This window comes from Triturus cristatus, chromosome 1_1, assembly GCF_964204655.1.
Source record: "Triturus cristatus chromosome 1_1, aTriCri1.1, whole genome shotgun sequence".
Classification (NCBI taxonomy): Eukaryota; Metazoa; Chordata; class Amphibia; order Caudata; family Salamandridae; genus Triturus; species Triturus cristatus.
In genome coordinates this window covers 913,920,367-913,941,956 of record NC_140579.1, presented here as the reverse complement: position 1 = coordinate 913,941,956, position 21,590 = coordinate 913,920,367, and positions in this window count along the sequence as shown.

Here is a 21,590-nt window from a genome sequence, read left to right as displayed (position 1 = left end):
TATCGTATTCGATAATCCTTTGAAGTTTGAAACTAGACTAGTGAGCGAAGATGCCTGGTTCTAGGATATTTGGAAATTTGTTTTGTTTTGGTTGTAAAAGGGATTCCCGATTAGAGGATTCGTGTCCGGTTCCTCCAATTGGAACTCCAACTTATGAGCTTTATGTGAAACATGGCGTGGGCCCCATTACGTATAATGAAGTATGGATCCGATACACCAGGAAGGATGGTGTTTTAAAATGGCCCCAAAATGGTAGTTTCGACACAGAAATCCTAGATAACCTAGAAGTTAAATTATTCAAGAAGAAAGCCCGGCCGGCGATGTTTGATTCTTTCCGCCTATGGCGAAAAGAAGCCAAACAAAAAGAAATTAAATTAGCAAAGAAAAATAAAAAAGAGAGAGGTATGTCGATAATGCAAGCAGCTTTGCAGTTTAAAGATAATGAAGAGGACCAAATGAATGAGCAGTTGCACAGACAACGCAAACTAGTCATTGATAAATGTTACCCAGTTTTGCCGCCCCTTCAGCAAGATGCGTTAAAAGAAAAGGAGAAAGACCCCCTAATGTCGCATTTACTAAGTTCGCCACCCCCGTATGCGCAAAATGCTACAGCACCTCCGCAACCCTTAAATATACAGCCTCCAGCTAATGCACCGCAAGCTTTCCCGCAGCCGCCAGCTCCCCCTCAGCCGGCTCCTATCCCTGCAGTGCAGCCTTCCCAAGGGACGCCGATTTTGCTACCTACCTCTTCTGCGCTCCCTACGACTTTACCTAGCACATCAGCTGCCTCCCTTGGTGCCCTACCTGCTACTACTCCTGTATCTGTATCTACACCCATTTTTTTTCCCTCTGTTTTTCCCCCGGTTCTTGCCTCAACTTCCCCTTCTGGACGACAACGAATAGCTAGTGCAGTAACTAGTCTTATATCACCCCTATTTGGGCCATCTAGTACGACCCCTGGTTCACAACGTAAGCAGTTGCGTAGTCAGCTGCCTGGTTCTGGAGAAAAAGAAGTATTGGAACACATGGCACAGAGGTGGATTATTTATCCTTCAAGATATGATGTAGAATCTGTTGTGAATGTTTTACATCAGTGGGAAGCACCAAAACAGAGATACGTTTTTGAGAAAATGTGTGAATTCCTATGCAAGGAATTGGAAGATAATGGTTTAGACCCAAGCCCGCAGGAGTTGTGTCAAGTGCGATTTGAATTTGGAAAAGGTACGATTGTGGGTCCCGATGTTAGGAAAGCAGTTGCGACATTGTTATCTTTTAGGATTGAGGATCCTTCTCAGTCGCTGTTTGGGCTTGACTCCTCTGGTAAAAAGGTGAGACAGTACCCTATGAGAGAAGTCCCTCCGGTATGGAAGGAAGCTGTTGTGGCTGATGCCGCTAATGGTATTGCTGCTATGCCAGCTCATTTTCAGCGTGTTTGGGTACATGTTCCCTGGAAGCGATCTGAAGTTTTAGCGCTTAAGCAGACATTGCCTGCCCCCCGTAAGAACCCCGCAGGATATTATAAGGAGTTATCGCAGACTGCAGAATCATGTGTCATGAATCTAGCTGACATAGATATGTTGTTCGGGAATGTTGTTCCACAGCCTTTGGGGGATTGATTCGTAATACAGATCATGTTGCAGAACTAGGTGACACATGGGCTAATATCATTAATGCAGACAATAGACAGGTTGGTGGTGCCAAGCCTGAACCCGCGGTAGCAGAACTCCCTTGTAGAATAATTAACTATATGAAAACTTTAATGCCCGCAATACGTGTAAATTGGGATAAATTATCCGCATGCAAACAGAAGAAAGATGAAACAATGTCCGATTTCTTCACCAGGTTTGAAGAAACATTTATCGACCACAGTGGTCAAGACATGAGTACAGAAGGTGGTCAACGGTTATTTGTTGATAAATTTGTGCATAATTTGCTTCCAGAGTTGTGTAAAAAATTAAAAGATTCGGAGAGTTCTTGGGCCGTTTCCTCTTCAGCGCAAATACTGGCTACTGCACAGTATTACGGAAATAGGGATCAAGATGAGAAGGATAGAACAGACAAGAAAACTAAAGAATTGAAAACGAAGGTTCTTTTACAGCAGGCTTATCCGCCACATGGAGGTCAGAATAATTATAGGCAAACCCAGGGTATCTATCAGCAACCCCAACAGTTTCAGAATAATCAGCAAATGTATGGGTATTATCAACCACGTGTCCCTATAGGTCCCAATCAGCGTTCATATTACAAGGAGGAAGGTCATTTTAAAAATAATTGTCTTAGATTGTTGCAGCGCACGAATAATGCTTATGGCGCAAAAGGTAGAGGTGGCCAGCAAGCTCCAAGAGATAGAGAGCGTGGAAATGTTCCCCAGAACGCGCGTCCTCTTCCGCCTCAGAATACGATAAATAGTTTTGATCAGCAAGCCAATGCAACTGGCAAGACAGCGCAGTACTATAATAATGACTATTATGTAGAAGACGATAATACGGAAGGTAATGATTACTAGGACAGCCATAGACAGAGAGAGGGAGTTGTTTCAGTGCCAGTGGATCAGAGCGGACCGTATGTTAAGGTAACTACAGCGGGTGTAACAGAGCCCTTTCTGCTGGATACTGGTGCTGCAAAGAGTTCTATTATGCGCTCAAAACTCCCTGGCGCGCCTTTGTCTGGCGAAATGAATGTTTCAGTAGGTTTTTCTGGTGCCCCGGTTAGGAACCCGATCTCAAGTCCTATGGCCCTTTCGGTTGGACCTTGTGAGCTGAAAGCACCCCTTATCCTAACGACGGGATGTGGTGAAAATCTATTAGGATTGGATTTGTTAAAGAGATTACACGCAACATTATATTGTTCCCCCTCGGGAGTACAACTTACACTGGGTAGGGAAGTGATTTCTCCCATGTATTTGTCGAAGAATAAACTGCCAGCTGAATTGTCGTCTCTTCCTGATGCCCTTTGGGCCACTGGCCCTAATGATGTGGGCCTTTTGGAAATACCGCCGTATGTTGTCACTTTGAAAGCCAATGTTAAATTGCCACGCATTCCCCAGTACAAGATCTCTAATGAAGGTAAAAAAGCGTTGTTAGCAATTATCTATGATTTAATTGAGAAGGATGTAATTGAAGAGACAAGAGGCAACGTTTGCAATAGTCCGGTTCTGCCTGTTTTAAAACGTACTGACCCTTCTCAGCCACCTGTTTACAGGTTTGTGATCGATCTTAGAGAGGTCAATAAGGTAGTTGTGTCACAATTTCCAGTCGTCCCTGATATAACTGCCTTGTTAACTATGATCCCAGCTTCCGCTGCTTGGTTCTCAGTGATCGATTTAAAGAATGCTTTCTTTAGTATCCCGATTGCAGAGGAGAGCAGGGATATTTTTGGCTTTTGTTTAGGAGGTCGAAGCTTCCGTTTTAAACGCGCTCCACAGGGCTACTGTGAAAGTCCATTAATATACAGTCAGGCTTTAAAAGCGCAGCTTGATGCACTTGTTTTACCTAGTGGTGCTACCCTTATTCAGTATGTTGACGACTTATTAATAGCCGCAGATACTGAGGAGATTTGTAAAGGAGCTACATCGTCATTGTTGCGTCACTTGTCTGCCTTTCATCACAAAGTGTCTCTCTCTAAACTGCAATATTGTCGACAAGTAGTGACCTATTTAGGTCATCTCTTATCGAAGGAGGGAAGGAAAGAGAGAATTCAGGCCATTGCACAATTGAGCGTGCCAAGAACACAGAGAGAAGTGCGTGCTTTCTTAGGTATTACTTCATACTGTAGGCACTGGATCCCGAGTTTTTCTTTGCTGGCAAAACCGTTGATAGCATTAACATGTAAAAGTACACCGAATCTTGTCCCATGGTCTGAAGAGTGTCAGAAAATTTTTTGGAATTACGCAAGGCATTATGTTCAGCTCCTGTGTTGGGTACCCCCGACTATAGTAAGCCTTTTACATTGTATGTTTATGAAAAGGACGGTTGCGCATTGTCAGTGTTAACACAGCCTTTTGGAGACAGACCGCGTCCATGCGCGTATTTTTCGTCGACTTTGGATCCGGTAGCGAGGGCATTGCCAAGTTGTTTAAGAGCCACAGCGGCAGCAGCTGTGTCTATTCGACAGTCTGCTGGATTAGTGATGAATAACACATTGATCGTAATGGTTCCCCATGCAGTGGAGACATTGTTAAACAGGACCAAGACACAGCACTTAACTAGTGCTCGATTGTCAGGGTATGAATTGACACTGTTAGCAAACCATGTGCACATAAAAATGTGCAACACGCTGAATCCAGCTACATTATTGCCAATTTCAGCAGACACAGATGAGGTTGAACAGCATGATTGTCTGTTCAGAACAGAAGAAGAAACAAAAGGGAGAGTGGATCTTAAAGATACTCCCCTGGTTGAATGTGATGGTACCTTATGGGTGGATGGTTCGTGCTTCAAGCTTCCGAATGGTGATACGACTGCTGCATATGCTGTCACGACCTTGCACACGATTGTTGAAACTGCACGTGTACCACATGGTTCAGCCCAAGCAGCAGAATTGATTGCACTTACAAGAGCATGCGTGTTGTCGAAAGGAATGAAAGTGAACATATATACTGACAGTCAGTATGCGTTTGGCGTGGCCCATAGTTTTGGGCGTTTGTGGAAAGAACGTGGGTTCCTGACCTCGCATGGAGCTAAGATTCAGAATGGTCAGTTAGTGAATGATCTCCTTGAGTCACTGACCTTGCCGTTACAAGTCGCGATTGTGAAATGCAGCACACACAAGAAGGTTACCGATGATGTTGGGCGTGGTAATGCATTTGCTGACGAAACCGCGAAAGAAACAGCAAAAGATGTGACAACCCGAATGTATGTTGCAGGCCCTGCCAGATGGGTTGGTGATGTTGGAATGTGTGAAGACACGATAGAGAGTGTGAAGTCCCTTCAAGCTGAAGCCACAGAGAAAGAATTGAGTATATGGAAAGAAAGTAAGGGTAAATTGGATGAAAATGGTTGTTGGATTGATTTGTCAGAACACCGGCGATGGTTGTTACCTGATGCATATGTGCTTCCAGTGGTTACGATGGCACATGGAATGGCACATATCAGTGTGAAAGGGATTTGTAAGTTGTTGGCTCCAGTATGGCAGAATGCTGGAATTCCCAAGTGTGCGGAGAATGTGGTCAAAAATTGCATGGTATGTTTGAAATACAATCCTGGTAGGGGAACCCCAACTCCAGCTGGTAATTTTGCGCCTCCATCATATTCACTTGAGGTTCTGCAACTAGATTTCATCCACATGGAAAGGTGCAACAATTTGAAATATGTACTGGTTGTTGTTTGCGCTTTTTCAAAATGGATAGAAGCATATCCCCTAAAAGACAATACGGCCTTATCCACAGCTAAAGCCCTTGTCAAAGAATATTTCCCTAGGTTCGGAATGCCAAGGATGGTATGGAGTGATAACGGGAGTGAATTTGTAGGTCGAGTGATGAAGTATGTGTGTGAGGGACTAGGCATTAAGCAGAAGTTCCACGCTGCAAATCACCCCCAATCAGCTGGATTAGTAGAGTGCTACAATGGCACTTTGAAACTTAAGTTGGCCAAAATTCAGGCGAGCTCCGGTCTTAAATGGCCTGACGCTCTGCCCTTAGCACTCCTATCAACAAGAATGACTGTGCATTCGTGAGTGGGACTTAGTCCCTACCAAATAGTATTTGGCCGCCCGGCCAATGTATGGGGTGTGCCAAGACCAACAAAATTTAGTGAAATTGAACATCCAGTACTGCTTGATTATCTGTATGAATTGACGGCTAAATTGCGTGTCTTACACCAACAGGTTCACAATACTCTGCCCCAGGCCTCTGAAGTTCCAGGACACCCTATTAATCCTGGATCGTGGGTGCTGATTAAAAATTTTCAACATACGAAAAATGATGAGCCCCGTTGAATCGGCCCCCACCTCGTCCTTCTATCGACAAGATCAGCGGTTCGAGTGAAAGGGAAAAAGAATTGGATACACGGCATACATTGCAAGAGGATCCCTTTGCCCCTACCGTATGATCGGTGGGTCCAGGAGGGGATCGCTGACTCTGAGGCTGAGACTGTGCCTCGTTTTGTGCCTTTTAGCGATGCACGTGTAAAAGGAACAATTTCAGAGCAAGAAAGTGACGACATTCTGCAAGAAGCTATATCGCCGTCAATTCGATTGGACACCACAGAGCCTGAACTCTTGTTTCAAGACCAGACAGTACCTGGGAAAAACAGGTATAATTTGAGGCCAAGGACTATGGACAAATAAAAATTATTTTCCTTTGATATTTTTGGATAGCGCAGCTCTCTCATCTGAGAAACTTTTCTATTTTTTATTTTTTGAACCACCATCCGGGTTTGGCTGTAGGGTCGTGGCGTCAAGACTTTGGGGTACAAGCCGGAGACGTTAGGTCAACGGTTCTGGTTGGTCTAGGGCATTCCCTGAACTGACAGGTGTACTCCTTAGCAGAAGATACTCATCCGCCGCGAACAGCACGATTAGAGGATGGAGTTTCTCGAGATGAAGAGACCCGCTGAGGAAATAAGTTTTAAGAGCAGAATATGTAAAATAATGAATAGCAAATGTTTTGTAGTATTATGTCTGTTTGTACTATCTAGCATAATGATGTTTTCTGTAGGTTGTGTATTATTGTCTTTCCAAGTACCATTTGTACCCACTGTACAGCCCACACCTACTCCTACTATTTTTCCACACTCTTTTCACCCTCTGCTTGAACACGAACAAGCTAGACAATCTGAATTTGTAAACAATTCATTTGTTCAACTCCTGCACCAGCACCAACTAGTTATGAACACAACGAATTGCTGGGTGTGTGGTTTGATGCCGCATACCATTGATAAGGGTATCCCATATCTAGTGCTGCCGTTTAGCTATAATGGTTCATCATGGGCATTCCAGACTATGTTTCTTTTTGCGCTTGAAACCTACTCCCCGCGACCACCGCGTTCCACTAGACTTAACTCGAACAATAAAGCCTTGATGAGAGGAGTTGCAGATATGAGTAGAGATATCGATGCATACACATCTATTCCCAAGGATGAGTTGCGAGCTTATGTAGGTTGGAACGCGACGGGGTATAGCATTAGTTTGGGCGAAAAACAGCGCAAAAGTTCATCCCCAATTTGGGTTGTACCACTCATGGGTCGCCTTTGTTTACAAGGCAATGGACAAAATCCAAGAGCCCAACTAGGGAAGAGTGACTGAACTGAAACGTACACTTTTCCATCACAGTTCTCCCCTGCGTTTTTGGCTGCCAAGGGTACATACTTTGTTTGCAATGATCGAGCATATACATGGTTGCCCCCTGATTTCTCGGGCACGTGTTATGTTGCGAATTTGCAGCCGCCGACATTTACTGCTGCCTCTGATTATCACAAGACCAGAGTTGTGAGAGGCGTTGTTAGTAAGGAGGATACTGCCGGTCAGGAAGCGGGAGACTTTTTCTTGGGTTTCCTGCCGTTTTGGGGACCAATGGTCAATAGTAGGAACCTGAGACAACTGACTCGTGTAGTTGAAACCACTGTTAATGTAACGGCTGGTGCCCTTGGTAATTTGACAGCTGAGCTCCAAGCGGATCGCCTCATGACGTTGCAAAACCGTATGGTTCTAGATGTCATACTTGCAGATCGTGGTGGGGTATGTACTGTTATCCAATCAAGCTGTTGTATTTTCATACCAGATAACGCTCCGACAATCTATCAGGCCATCTCCAAACTGCATAAAATTTCCGAATCTATCCACGTGGATAAAGGAAATTGGTCGGTAATGGGGTGGTTCTGGGAACTGATATCAGCTTGGGGATGGAAGATTCTAATAGTCATTGGAACGATCTTAGCCATTCTTTTCCTGTTCTGTCTATGTATACAGTGTGCTCCTGTAATGTGTAGCCTCTGTGTTACATCATGTGTAAGGAAACCTGTATCAAGGGACGAGCTAAGCAATAGGATGATGCTACAGCAACATCTCATGACTTTGTAGATATGGACCTGGACTCAGATTAATATGAGTATAGTTGTTGCCTATGTAAGGGCAAAAGGAAGGTCTGTGGTACTGTAAATTTCGGAACCATGTTGGAAGCATGGCCCTACCATGCCGACTTCAGTATCAGCGAACCGCAAATTTCAAATGCGGTATGTATGAGTGTTTTCGTCATGTTTCACTGATGAATTCACCGTGCATACGATACCACATATTGAACCCTTGGGTTCCATTTTAGAACAGTAGCCATTTTGTGGTTGCCCTCACATAGGCTGCGCACTAAGGCCATGCCTAGGCCTAAAGGACACGTACACCTTCTGTGACTTCTCTCTGATCTGTGCAAACTGACTCCGCTGCCCGAGGTCAATCCTGTCCAGCCAGTTCCTTTTCTCGCGGCCTAATGTGATTAGCATCAGGGCTCGACCCATCATAAAGTCCTTGTTCGCACACGATCTCTGACTAAGCTATTTCACACCTGACTCTGTTTCCTACTTTATGGCGTGTTTTACGAGCAGGAGATGCCCGTTTTATTGGGGTCCGCTGTTATCTGATGAGGGTTCTGAGCCTTGCTGGGTAAAATGACTGTATGCTTAATGAACTGAAATGTGGGATTGTCATTATGGCTCTGCTGTTTCTTTGAAACTAAAATATGTGAATGACCACTTGTAAAATAGGGGCGGTATTGCCCCCAAGCGTAATTTTGTGTACATAAGTAAAGACTTGTTTTTGGTTCGGGAGCAGTCTCCTAAGAACATACATCGTGTTGTACTTCTCGGATACCTGTGATTGGTCTGCAGCCAATAAATACGATCTTTGATTTCATCAAAAAGACTCTGTGTTTCTGTAGGTCTGAAACAGGAAGAACCCGAAGTCTTAGGGTGTGTTCCCCTGCACCGCTGGGTTCGAAAAACCCGGTACTTCAGTCCCTGTTTCTTCCTTTATGACTTGCTTTACGAGGAGGAGGTGCCCGTCTTTATTGGGGGTCCGGCGATATCTGATGAAAGTACTGAGCCTTGCCGGGTAATTAATTGAGGGCTGGACAAACTGAAATATGGGCTTGTCATCATGACTCTGCTTTTTCTTTGTAGTGAAAATATGTGAATGGTCAACTGTAAAATAAGGAATGTTTGCCTAAAGCATAATATTTTGTATAAAAAGAGAAGGCTGACTTTGTAAGATTGAGCAGTCTCCTGAGAATATACACTGTGTTGTACTTCTAGGATACCTGTTACTGGTTGCAGCCAATAAATACGATCTTTGACTTCACCAAGAAGACTCTGTGTTTCTGTTGTCTGAAACAGGAAGAACTCGAAGTCTTAGGGTGTGTTCCCTGGCACCTCTGGGTTCTGAAAAACCCAGTACTTCAAGAGATGCTCTAGAGGCGGAGAACCAGGTCAGCAGAGCTGCTTCAAAGCTAGAGAACCAGGTCAGCAGAGCTTCTTTAGAGCCACAGTACCAGGTCAGCAGATCTGCTCTGGAGCCAGAGAACCAGGTCAGTAGAGCCGTTCTAGAGCCTAAGAACCAGGTCATCTGAGCTGCTCTAGAGCCAAAGAACCGGGTCAGCAGAGCTGCTTTAGAGCCAGAGAACCAGGTCAGCAGAGCTTCCCTAGAGCCAGAGAACCAGGTCAGCAGAGCTGCTTCAAAGCCAGAGAACCAGGTCAGCAGTGCTGCTGTAGAGCCAGAGAACCAGGTCAGCAGAGCTGCTCTAGAGCCATTGAACCTGGTCAGCAGTGCTGCTCTAGAGACAGAGAACCAGGTCAGCAGAGCTGGTCTAGAGCCTAAGAACCAGGTCAGGAGAGCTGTTTCAAAGCCAGAGAACCAGGTCAGTAGACCTTCTCTAGAGCCTAAGAACCAGGTCAGCAGAGCTGCTCAAGAGCATAACAACCAGGTCAGCAGAACTGCTCTAGAGCCACTGCACCTGGTCAGCAGAGTTGCACTAGAGACAGAGAACCAGGTCAGCAGAGCTGCTTTAGAGCCAGAGAACCAGGTCAGCAGTGCTGCTTTAGAGTCAGAGAACCAGGTCAGCGGAGCTTCTCTAGAGCCAGAGAACCAGGTCAGCAGAGCAGTTTCAAAGCCAGAGAACTAGGTCAGCAGAGCTTCTTCAACGGCAGAGAACCAGGTCAGAAGAGCTGCTGTAGAGCCAGAAAACCAGGAAAGCAGAGCTGATTCAGAGCCAGAGAACCAGGTCACCAGAACTGCTCTAGAGCCAGAGAACCAGGTCAGCAGAGCTGCTTTAGAGCCAGAGAACCAAGTCAGTAGAGCTGCTTTAGAGGAAGATAACCAGGTCAGCAGAGCTGCTTCAAATGCAGAGAACCAGGTCAGCAGAGCTGCTATAGAGCCTAAGAACCAGGTCAGGAGAGCTGCTGCAAAGGCAGAGAACCAGGTCAGCAGCGCTGCTGTAGAGCCAGAGAACCAGGTCACCAGAACTGCTCTAGAGCCAGAGAACCAGGTCAGCAGAGCTGCTTCAAAGCCAGAGAACCAGGTCAGCAGTGCTGCTGTAGAGCCAGAGAACCAGGTCAGCAGAGCTGCTCTAGAGCCATTGAACCTGGTCAGCAGTGCTGCTCTAGAGACAGAGAACCAGGTCAGCAGAGCTGGTCTAGAGCCTAAGAACCAGGTCAGGAGAGCTGTTTCAAAGCCAGAGAACCAGGTCAGTAGACCTTCTCTAGAGCCAGAGAACCAGGTCAGCAGAGCTGCTTCAAAGCCAGAGAACCAGGTCAGCAGAACTGCTCTAGAGCCACTGCACCTGGTCAGCAGAGCTGCACTAGAGACAGAGAACCAGGTCAGCAGAGCTGCTTTATAGCCAGAGAACCAGGTCAGCAGTGCTGCTTTAGAGTCAGAGAACCAGGTCAGCGGAGCTTCTCTAGAGCCAGAGAACCAGGTCAGCAGAGCTGTTTCAAAGCCAGAGAACTAGGTCAGCAGAGCTGCTTCAACGGCAGAGAACCAGGTCAGCAGAGCTGCTGTAGAGCCAGAAAACCAGGAAAGCAGAGCTGATTCAGAGCCAGAGAACCAGGTCACCAGAACTGCTCTAGAGCCAGAGAACCAGGTCAGCAGAGCTGCTTTAGAGCCAGAGAACCAAGTCAGTAGAGCTGCTTTAGAGGAAGATAACCAGGTCAGCAGAGCTGCTTCAAATGCAGAGAACCAGGTCAGCAGAGCTGCTATAGAGCCTAAGAACCAGGTCAGGAGAGCTGCTGCAAAGGCAGAGAACCAGGTCAGCAGCGCTGCTGTAGAGCCAGAGAACCAGGTCACCAGAACTGCTCTAGAGCCAGAGAACCAGGTCAGCAGAGCTGCTTTAGAGCCAGAGAACCAGGTCAGCAGAGCTTTTGTAGAGCCAGACAACCAGGTAAACAGAGCTGCTTTAGAGCTAGAGAACCAGGTCAGCAGAGCTGCTTCAGAGCCAGAGAACCAGGTCAGCAGAGCTGCTTTAGTGGGAGAGAACCATGTCAGCAGAGCTGCTTCAAAGCCAGAGAATCAGGTAAGCTGAGCTGCTTTAGAACCAGAATACCAGTTCAGCAGAGCTGATTCAAAGTCAGAGAACCAGGTCAGTAGAGCTTCTTTAGAGCCAGAGAACCAGGTCAGCAGTGCTGCTCTAGAGCCAGAGAACCAGGTCAGCATAGCTGCTTTAGAGCCAGAGAACCAGGTCAGCAGAGCTGCTTTAGAGCCTAAGAACCAGGTCAGCAGAGCTGCTCTAGAGCCATTGAACCTGGTCAGCAGAGCTGCTCTAGAGACAGAGAACCAGGTCAGCAGAGCTGCTCTAGAGCTTAAGAACCAGATCAGGAGAGCTGCTTCAAAGCCAGAGAACCAGGTCAGTAGAGCTTCTCTAGAGCCTACGAACCAGGTCAGCAGAGCCGTTCTAGAGTCACAGAACCAGGTCAGCAGAGCCGTTCTAAAGCCTAAGAGCCAGGTCAGCAGAGATGCTCTAGAGCCTAAGAACCAGGTCAGCAGAACTGCTCTAGAGCCATTGCACATGGTCAGCAGAGCTGTTCTAGAGACAGAGAACCAGGTCAGCAGAGCTGCATTAGAGAAAGAAAACCAGGTCAGCAGAGCTGCTTCAAAGCTAGAGAACCAGGTCAGCAGACCTTCTTTAGAGCCAAAGTACCAGGTCAGCTGATCTGCTCTGGAGCCAGAGAACCAGGTCAGCAGAGCCGTTCTAGAGCCTAAGAAAAAGGTCATCTGAGCTGCTCTAGAGCCAAAGAACCGGGTCAGCAGAGCTGTTTTAGAGCCAGAGAACCAGGTAAGCAGAGCTTCCCTAGAGCCAGAGAACCAGGTCAGCAGAGCTGCTTCAAAGCCAGAGAACCAGGTCAGCAGTGCTGCTGTAGAGCCAGAGAACCAGGTCAGCAGAGCTGCTCTAGAGCCATTGAACCTGGTCAGCAGTGCTGCTCTAGAGACAGAGAACCAGGTCAGCAGAGCTGGTCTAGAGCCTAAGAACCAGGTCAGGAGAGCTGTTTCAAAGCCAGAGAACCAGGTCAGTAGACCTTCTCTAGAGCCTAAGAACCAGGTCAGCAGAGCTGCTCAAGAGCCTAAGAACCAGGTCAGCAGACCTGCTCTAGAGCCACTGCACCTGGTCAGCAGAGCTGCACTAGAGACAGAGAACCAGGTCAGCAGAGCTGCTTTAGAGCCAGAGAACCAGGTCAGCAGTGCTGCTTTAGAGTCAGAGAACCAGGTCAGCGGAGCTTCTCTAGAGCCAGAGAACCAGGTCAGCAGAGCTGTTTCAAAGCCAGAGAACTAGGTCAGCAGAGCTTCTTCAACGGCAGAGAACCAGGTCAGCAGAGCTGCTGTAGAGCCAGAAAACCAGGAAAGCAGAGCTGATTCAGAGCCAGAGAACCAGGTCACCAGAACTGCTCTAGAGCCAGAGAACCAGGTCAGCAGAGCTGCTTTAGAGCCAGAGAACCAAGTCAGTAGAGCTGCTTTAGAGGAAGATAACCAGGTCAGCAGAGCTGCTTCAAATGCAGAGAACCAGGTCAGCAGAGCTGCTATAGAGCCTAAGAACCAGGTCAGGAGAGCTGCTGCAAAGGCAGAGAACCAGGTCAGCAGCGCTGCTGTAGAGCCAGAGAACCAGGTCACCAGAACTGCTCTAGAGCCAGAGAACCAGGTCAGCAGAGCTGCTTCAAAGCCAGAGAACCAGGTCAGCAGTGCTGCTGTAGAGCCAGAGAACCAGGTCAGCAGAGCTGCTCTAGAGCCATTGAACCTGGTCAGCAGTGCTGCTCTAGAGACAGAGAACCAGGTCAGCAGAGCTGGTCTAGAGCCTAAGAACCAGATCAGGAGAGCTGTTTCAAAGCCAGAGAACCAGGTCAGTAGACCTTCTCTAGAGCCTAAGAACCAGGTCAGCAGACCTGCTCAAGAGCCTAAGAACCAGGTCAGCAGAACTGCTCTAGAGCCACTGCACCTGGTCAGCAGAGCTGCACTAGAGACAGAGAACCAGGTCAGCAGAGCTGCTTTAGAGCCAGAGAACCAGGTCAGCAGTGCTGCTTTAGAGTCAGAGAACCAGGTCAGCGGAGCTTCTCTAGAGCCAGAGAACCAGGTCAGCAGAGATGTTTCAAAGCCAGAGAACTAGGTCAGCAGAGCTGCTTCAACGGCAGAGAACCAGGTCAGCAGAGCTGCTGTAGAGCCAGAAAACCAGGAAAGCAGAGCTGATTCAGAGCCAGAGAACCAGGTCACCAGAACTGCTCTAGAGCCAGAGAACCAGGTCAGCAGAGCTGCTTTAGAGCCAGAGAACCAAGTCAGTAGAGCTGCTTTAGAGGAAGATAACCAGGTCAGCAGAGCTGCTTCAAATGCAGAGAACCAGGTCAGCAGAGCTGCTATAGAGCCTAAGAACCAGGTCAGGAGAGCTGCTGCAAAGCCAGAGAACCAGGTCACCAGAACTGCTCTAGAGCCAGAGAACCAGGTCAGCAGAGCTGCTTTAGAGCCAGAGAACCAGGTCAGCAGAGCTTTTGTAGAGCCAGACAACCAGGTAAACAGAGCTGCTTTAGAGCTAGAGAACCAGGTCAGCAGAGCTGCTTCAGAGCCAGAGAACCAGGTCAGCAGAGCTGCTTTAGTGGGAGAGAACCATGTCAGCAGAGCTGCTTCAAAGCCAGAGAATCAGGTAAGCTGAGCTGCTTTAGAACCAGAATACCAGTTCAGCAGAGCTGATTCAAAGCCAGAGAACCAGGTCAGTAGAGCTTCTTTAGAGCCAGAGAACCAGGTCAGCAGTGCTGCTCTAGAGCCAGAGAACCAGGTCAGCATAGCTGCTTTAGAGCCAGAGAACCAGGTCAGCAGAGCTGCTTTAGAGCCTAAGAACCAGGTCAGCAGAGCTGCTCTAGAGCCATTGAACCTGGTCAGCAGAGCTGCTCTAGAGACAGAGAACCAGGTCAGCAGAGCTGCTATAGAGCCTAAGAACCAGATCAGGAGAGCTGCTTCAAAGCCAGAGAACCAGGTCAGTAGAGCTTCTCTAGAACCTACGAACCAGGTCAGCAGAGCCGTTCTAGAGTCACAGAACCAGGTCAGCAGAGCCGTTCTAAAGCCTAAGAGCCAGGTCAGCAGAGATGTTCTAGAGCCTAAGAACCAGGTCAGCAGAACTGCTCTAGAGCCATTGCACCTGGTCAGCAGAGCTGTTCTAGAGACAGAGAACCAGGTCAGCAGAGCTGCATTAGAGACAGAAAACCAGGTCAGCAGAGCTGCTTCAAAGCTAGAGAACCAGGTCAGCAGACCTTCTTTAGAGCCAGAGTACCAGGTCAGCAGATCTGCTCTAGAGCCAGAGAACCAGGTCAGCAGAGCCATTCTAGAGCCTAAGAACCAGGTCATCTGAGCTGCTCTAGAGCCAAAGAACCGGGTCAGCAGAGCTGCTTTAGAGCCAGAGAACCAGGTCAGCAGAGCTTCCTTAGAGCCAGAGAACCAGGTCAGCAGAGCTGCTTCAAAGCCAGAGAACCAGGTCAGCAGTGCTGCTGTAGAGCCAGAGAACCAGGTCAGCAGAGCTGCTCTAGAGCCATTGAACCTGGTCAGCAGTGCTGCTCTAGAGACAGAGAACCAGGTCAGCAGAGCTGGTCTAGAGCCTAAGAACCAGGTCAGGAGAGCTGTTTCATAGCCAGAAAACAAGGTCAGTAGACCTTCTCTAGAGCCTAAGAACCAGGCCAGCAGAGCTGCTCAAGAGCCTAAGAACCAGGTCAGCAGAACTGCTCTAGAGCCACTGCACCTGGTCAGCAGAGCTGCACTAGAGACAGAGAACCAGGTCAGCAGAGCTGCTTTAGAGCCAGAGAACCAGGTCAGCAGTGCTGCTTTAGAGTCAGAGAACCAGGTCAGCGGAGCTTCTCTAGAGCCAGAGAACCAGGTCAGCAGAGCTGTTTCAAAGCCAGAGAACTAGGTCAGCAGAGCTGCTTCAACGGCAGAGAACCAGGTCAGCAGAGCTGCTGTAGAGCCAGAAAACCAGGAAAGCAGAGCTGATTCAGAGCCAGAGAACCAGGTCACCAGAACTGCTCTAGAGCCAGAGAACCAGGTCAGCAGAGCTGCTTTAGAGCCAGAGAACCAAGTCAGTAGAGCTGCTTTAGAGGAAGATAACCAGGTCAGCAGAGCTGCTTTAGAGCCTAAGAACCAGGTCAGCAGAGCTGCTCTAGAGCCATTGAACCTGGTCAGCAGAGCTGCTCTAGAGACAGAGAACCAGGTCAGCAGAGCTGCTCTAGAGCCTAAGAACCAGATCAGGAGAGCTGCTTCAAAGCCAGAGAACCAGGTCAGTAGAGCTTCTCTAGAGCCTACGAACCAGGTCAGCAGAGCCGTTCTAGAGTCACAGAACCAGGTCAGCAGAGCCGTTCTAAAGCCTAAGAGCCAGGTCAGCAGAGATGTTCTAGAGCCTAAGAACCAGGTCAGCAGAACTGCTCTAGAGCCATTGCACCTGGTCAGCAGAGCTGTTCTAGAGACAGAGAACCAGGTCAGCAGAGCTGCATTAGAGACAGAAAACCAGGTCAGCAGAGCTGCTTCAAAGCTAGAGAAGCAGGTCAGCAGACCTTCTTTAGAGCCAGAGTACCAGGTCAGCAGATCTGCTCTAGAGCCAGAGAACCAGGTCAGCAGAGCCGTTCTAGAGCCTAAGAACCAGGTCATCTGAGCTGCTCTAGAGCCAAAGAACCGGGTCAGCAGAGCTGCTTTAGAGCCAGAGAACCAGGTCAGCAGAGCTTCCCTAGAGCCAGAGAACCAGGTCAGCAGAGCTGCTTCAAAGCCAGAGAACCAGGTCAGCAGTGCTGCTGAAGAGCCAGAGAACCAGGTCAGCAGAGCTGCTCTAGAGCCATTGAACCTGGTCAGCAGTGCTGCTCTAGAGACAGAGAACCAGGTCAGCAGAGCTGGTCTAGAGCCTAAGAACCAGGTCAGGAGAGCTGTTTCAAAGCCAGAGAACAAGGTCAGTAGACCTTCTCTAGAGCCTAAGAACCAGGTCAGCAGAGCTGCTCAAGAGCCTAAGAACCAGGTCAGCAGAACTGCTCTAGAGCCACTGCACCTGGTCAGCAGAGCTGCACTAGAGACAGAGAACCAGGTCAGCAGAGCTGCTTTAGAGCCAGAGAACCAGGTCAGCAGTGCTGCTTTAGAGTCAGAGAACCAGGTCAGCGGAGCTTCTCTAGAGCCAGAGAACCAGGTCAGCAGAGCTGTTTCAAAGCCAGAGAACTAGGTCAGCAGAGCTGCTTCAACGGCAGAGAACCAGGTCAGCAGAGCTGCTGTAGAGCCAGAAAACCAGGAAAGCAGAGCTGATTCAGAGCCAGAGAACCAGGTCACCAGAACTGCTCTAGAGCCAGAGAACCAGGTCAGCAGAGCTGCTTTAGAGCCAGAGAACCAAGTCAGTAGAGCTGCTTTAGAGGAAGATAACCAGGTCAGCAGAGCTGCTTCAAATGCAGAGAACCAGGTCAGCAGAGCTGCTATAGAGCCTAAGAACCAGGTCAGGAGAGCTGCTGCAAAGGCAGAGAACCAGGTCAGCAGCGCTGCTGTAGAGCCAGAGAACCAGGTCACCAGAACTGCTCTAGAGCCAGAGAACCAGGTCAGCAGAGCTGCTTCAAAGCCAGAGAAGGAGGTCAGCAGTGCTGCTTTAGAGCCAGAGAACCAGGTCAGCAGAGCTGCTTTAGAGCCATTGAACCTGGTCAGCAGTGCTGCTCTAGAGACAGAGAACCAGGTCAGCAGAGCTGCTCTAGAGCCATTGAACCTGGTCAGCAGTGCTGCTCTAGAGACAGAGAACCAGGTCAGCAGAGCTGGTCTAGAGCCTAAGAACCAGGTCAGGAGAGCTGTTTCACAGCCAGAGAACCAGGTCAGTAGACCTTCTCTAGAGCCTAATAACCAGGTCAGCAGAGCTGCTCAAGAGCCTAAGAACCAGGTCAGCAGAACTGCTCTAGAACCACTGCACCTGGTCAGCAGAGCTGCACTAGAGACAGAGAACCAGGTCAGCAGAGCTGCTTTAGAGCCAGAGAACCAGGTCAGCAGTGCTGCTTTAGAGTCAGAGAACCAGGTCAGCGGAGCTTCTCTAGAGCCAGAGAACCAGGTCAGCAGAGCTGTTTCAAAGCCAGAGAACTAGGTCAGCAGAGCTGCTTCAACGGCAGAGAACCAGGTCAGCAGAGCTGCTGTAGAGCCAGAAAACCAGGAAAGCAGAGCTGATTCAGAGCCAGAGAACCAGGTCACCAGAACTGCTCTAGAGCCAGAGAACCAGGTCAGCAGAGCTGCTTTAGAGCCAGAGAACCAAGTCAGTAGAGCTGCTTTAGAGGAAGATAACCAGGTCAGCAGAGCTGCTTCAAATGCAGAGAACCAGGTCAGCAGAGCTGCTATAGAGCCTAAGAACCAGGTCAGGAGAGCTGCTGCAAAGGCAGAGAACCAGGTCAGCAGCGCTGCTGTAGAGCCAGAGAACCAGGTCACCAGAACTGCTCTAGAGCCAGAGAACCAGGTCAGCAGAGCTGCTTCAAAGCCAGAGAAGGAGGTCAGCAGTGCTGCTTTAGAGCCAGAGAACCAGGTCAGCAGAGCTGCTCTAGAGCCATTGAACCTGGTCAGCAGTGCTGCTCTAGAGCCAGAGAACCAGGTCAGCAGAGCTGCTCTAGAGCCATTGAACCTGGTCAGCAGTGCTGCTCTAGAGACAGAGAACCAGGTCAGCAGAGCTGGTCTAGAGCCTAAGAACCAGGTCAGGAGAGCTGTTTCACAGCCAGAGAACCAGGTCAGTAGACCTTCTCTAGAGCCTAATAACCAGGTCAGCAGAGCTGCTCAAGAGCCTAAGAACCAGGTCAGCAGAACTGCTCTAGAGCCACTGCACCTGGTCAGCAGAGCTGCACTAGAGACAGAGAACCAGGTCAGCAGAGCTGCTTTAGAGCCAGAGAACCAGGTCACCAGAACTGCTCTAGAGCCAGAGAACCAGGTCAGCAGAGCTGCTTTAGAGCCAGAGAACCAAGTCAGTAGAGCTGCTTTAGAGGAAGATAACCAGGTCAGCAGAGCTGCTTCAAATGCAGAGAACCAGGTCAGCAGAGCTGCTATAGAGCCTAAGAACCAGGTCAGGAGAGCTGCTGCAAAGGCAGAGAACCAGGTCAGCAGCGCTGCTGTAGAGCCAGAGAACCAGGTCACCAGAACTGCTCTAGAGCCAGAGAACCAGGTCAGCAGAGCTGCTTTAGAGCCAGAGAACCAGGTCAGCAGAGCTTTTGTAGAGCCAGACAACCAGGTAAACAGAGCTGCTTTAGAGCTAGAGAACCAGGTCAGCAGAGCTGCTTCAGAGCCAGAGAACCAGGTCAGCAGAGCTGCTTTAGTGGGAGAGAACCATGTCAGCAGAGCTGCTTCAAAGCCAGAGAATCAGGTAAGCTGAGCTGCTTTAGAACCAGAATACCATTTCAGCAGAGCTGATTCAAAGCCAGAGAACCAGGTCAGTAGAGCTTCTTTAGAGCCAGAGAACCAGGTCAGCAGTGCTGCTCTAGAGCCAGAGAACCAGGTCAGTATAGCTGCTTTAGAGCCAGGGAACCAGGTCAGCAGAGCTGCTTTAGAGCCTAAGAACCAGGTCAGCAGAGCTGCTCTAGAGCCATTGAACCTGGTCAGCAGAGCTGCTCTAGAGACAGAGAACCAGGTCAGCAGAGCTGCTCTAGAGCTTAAGAACCAGATCAGGAGAGCTGCTTCAAAGCCAGAGAACCAGGTCAGTAGAGCTTCTCTAGAACCTACGAACCAGGTCAGCAGAGCCGTTCTAGAGTCACAGAACCAGGTCAGCAGAGCCGTTCTAAAGCCTAAGAGCCAGGTCAGCAGAGATGCTCTAGAGCCTAAGAACCAGGTCAGCAGAACTGCTCTAGAGCCATTGCACATGGTCAGCAGAGCTGTTCTAGAGACAGAGAACCAGGTCAGCAGAGCTGCATTAGAGAAAGAAAACCAGGTCAGCAGAACTGCTTCAAAGCTAGAGAACCAGGTCAGCAGACCTTCTTTAGAGCCAGAGTACCAGGTCAGCAGATCTGCTCTGGAGCCAGAGAACCAGGTCAGCAGAGCTGTTCTAGAGCCTAAGAACCAGGTCATCTGAGCTGCTCTAGAGCCAAAGAACCGGGTCAGCAGAGCTGTTTTAGAGCCAGAGAACCAGGTAAGCAGAGCTTCCCTAGAGCCAGAGAACCAGGTCAGCAGAGCTGCTTCAAAGCCAGAGAACCAGGTCAGCAGTGCTGCTGTAGAGCCAGAGAACCAGGTCAGCAGAGCTGCTCTAGAGCCATTGAACCTGGTCAGCAGTGCTGCTCTAGAGATAGAGAACCAGGTCAGCAGAGCTGGTCTAGAGCCTAAGAACCAGGTCAGGAGAGCTGTTTCAAAGCCAGAGAACCAGGTCAGTAGACCTTCTCTAGAGCCTAAGAACCAGGTCAGCAGAGCTGCTCAAGAGCCTAAGAACCAGGTCAGCAGAACTGCTCTAGAGCTACTGCACCTGGTCAGCAGAGCTGCACTAGAGACAGAGAACCAGGTCAGCAGAGCTGCTTTAGAGCCAGAGAACCAGGTCAGCAGTGCTGCTTTAGAGTCAGAGAACCAGGTCAGCGGAGCTTCTCTAGAGCCAGAGAACCAGGTCAGCAGAGCTGTTTCAAAGCCAGAGAACTAGGTCAGCAGAGCTTCTTCAACGGCAGAGAACCAGGTCAGCAGAGCTGCTGTAGAGCCAGAAAACCAGGAAAGCAGAGCTGATTCAGAGCCAGAGAACCAGGTCACCAGAACTGCTCTAGAGCCAGAGAACCAGGTCAGCAGAGCTGCTTTAGAGCCAGAGAACCAAGTCAGTAGAGCTGCTTTAGAGGAAGATAACCAGGTCAGCAGAGCTGCTTCAAATGCAGAGAACCAGGTCAGCAGAGCTGCTATAGAGCCTAAGAACCAGGTCAGGAGAGCTGCTGCAAAGGCAGAGAACCAGGTCAGCAGCGCTGCTGTAGAGCCAGAGAACCAGGTCACCAGAACTGCTCTAGAGCCAGAGAACCAGGTCAGCAGAGCTGCTTCAAAGCCAGAGAACCAGGTCAGCAGTGCTGCTGTAGAGCCAGAGAACCAGGTCAGCAGAGCTGCTCTAGAGCCATTGAACCTGGTCAGCAGTGCTGCTCTAGAGACAGAGAACCAGGTCAGCAGAGCTGGTCTAGAGCCTAAGAACCAGGTCAGGAGAGCTGTTTCAAATCCAGAGAACCAGGTCAGTAGACCTTCTCTAGAGCCTAAGAACCAGGTCAGCAGAGCTGCTCAAGAGCCTAAGAACCAGGTCAACAGAACTGCTCTAGAGCCACTGCACCTGGTCAGCAGAGCTGCACTAGAGACAGAGAACCAGGTCAGCAGAGCTGCTTTAGAGCCAGAGAACCAGGTCAGCAGTGCTGCTTTAGAGTCAGAGAACCAGGTCAGCGGAGCTTCTCTAGAGCCAGAGAACCAGGTCAGCAGAGATGTTTCAAAGCCAGAGAACTAGGTCAGCAGAGCTGCTTCAACGGCAGAGAACCAGGTCAGCAGAGCTGCTGTAGAGCCAGAAAACCAGGAAAGCAGAGCTGATTCAGAGCCAGAGAACCAGGTCACCAGAACTGCTCTAGAGCCAGAGAACCAGGTCAGCAGAGCTGCTTTAGAGCCAGAGAACCAAGTCAGTAGAGCTGCTTTAGAGGAAGATAACCAGGTCAGCAGAGCTGCTTCAAATGCAGAGAACCAGGTTAGCAGAGCTGCTATAGAGCCTAAGAACCAGGTCAGGAGAGCTGCTGCAAAGGCAGAGAACCAGGTCAGCAGCGCTGCTGTAGAGCCAGAGAACCAGGTCACCAGAACTGCTCTAGAGCCAGAGAACCAGGTCAGCAGAGCTGCTTTAGAGCCAGAGAACCAGGTCAGCAGAGCTTTTGTAGAGCCAGACAACCAGGTAAACAGAGCTGCTTTAGAGCTAGATAACCAGGTCAGCAGAGCTGCTTCAGAGCCAGAGAACCAGGTCAGCAGAGTTGCTTTAGTGGGAGAGAACCATGTCAGCAGAGCTGCTTCAAAGCCAGAGAATCAGGTAAGCTGAGCTGCTTTAGAACCAGAATACCAGTTCAGCAGAGCTGATTCAAAGCCAGAGAACCAGGTCAGTAGAGCTTCTTTAGAGCCAGAGAACCAGGTCAGCAGTGCTGCTCTAGAGCCAGAGAACCAGGTCAGCATAGCTGCTTTAGAGCCAGAGAACCAGGTCA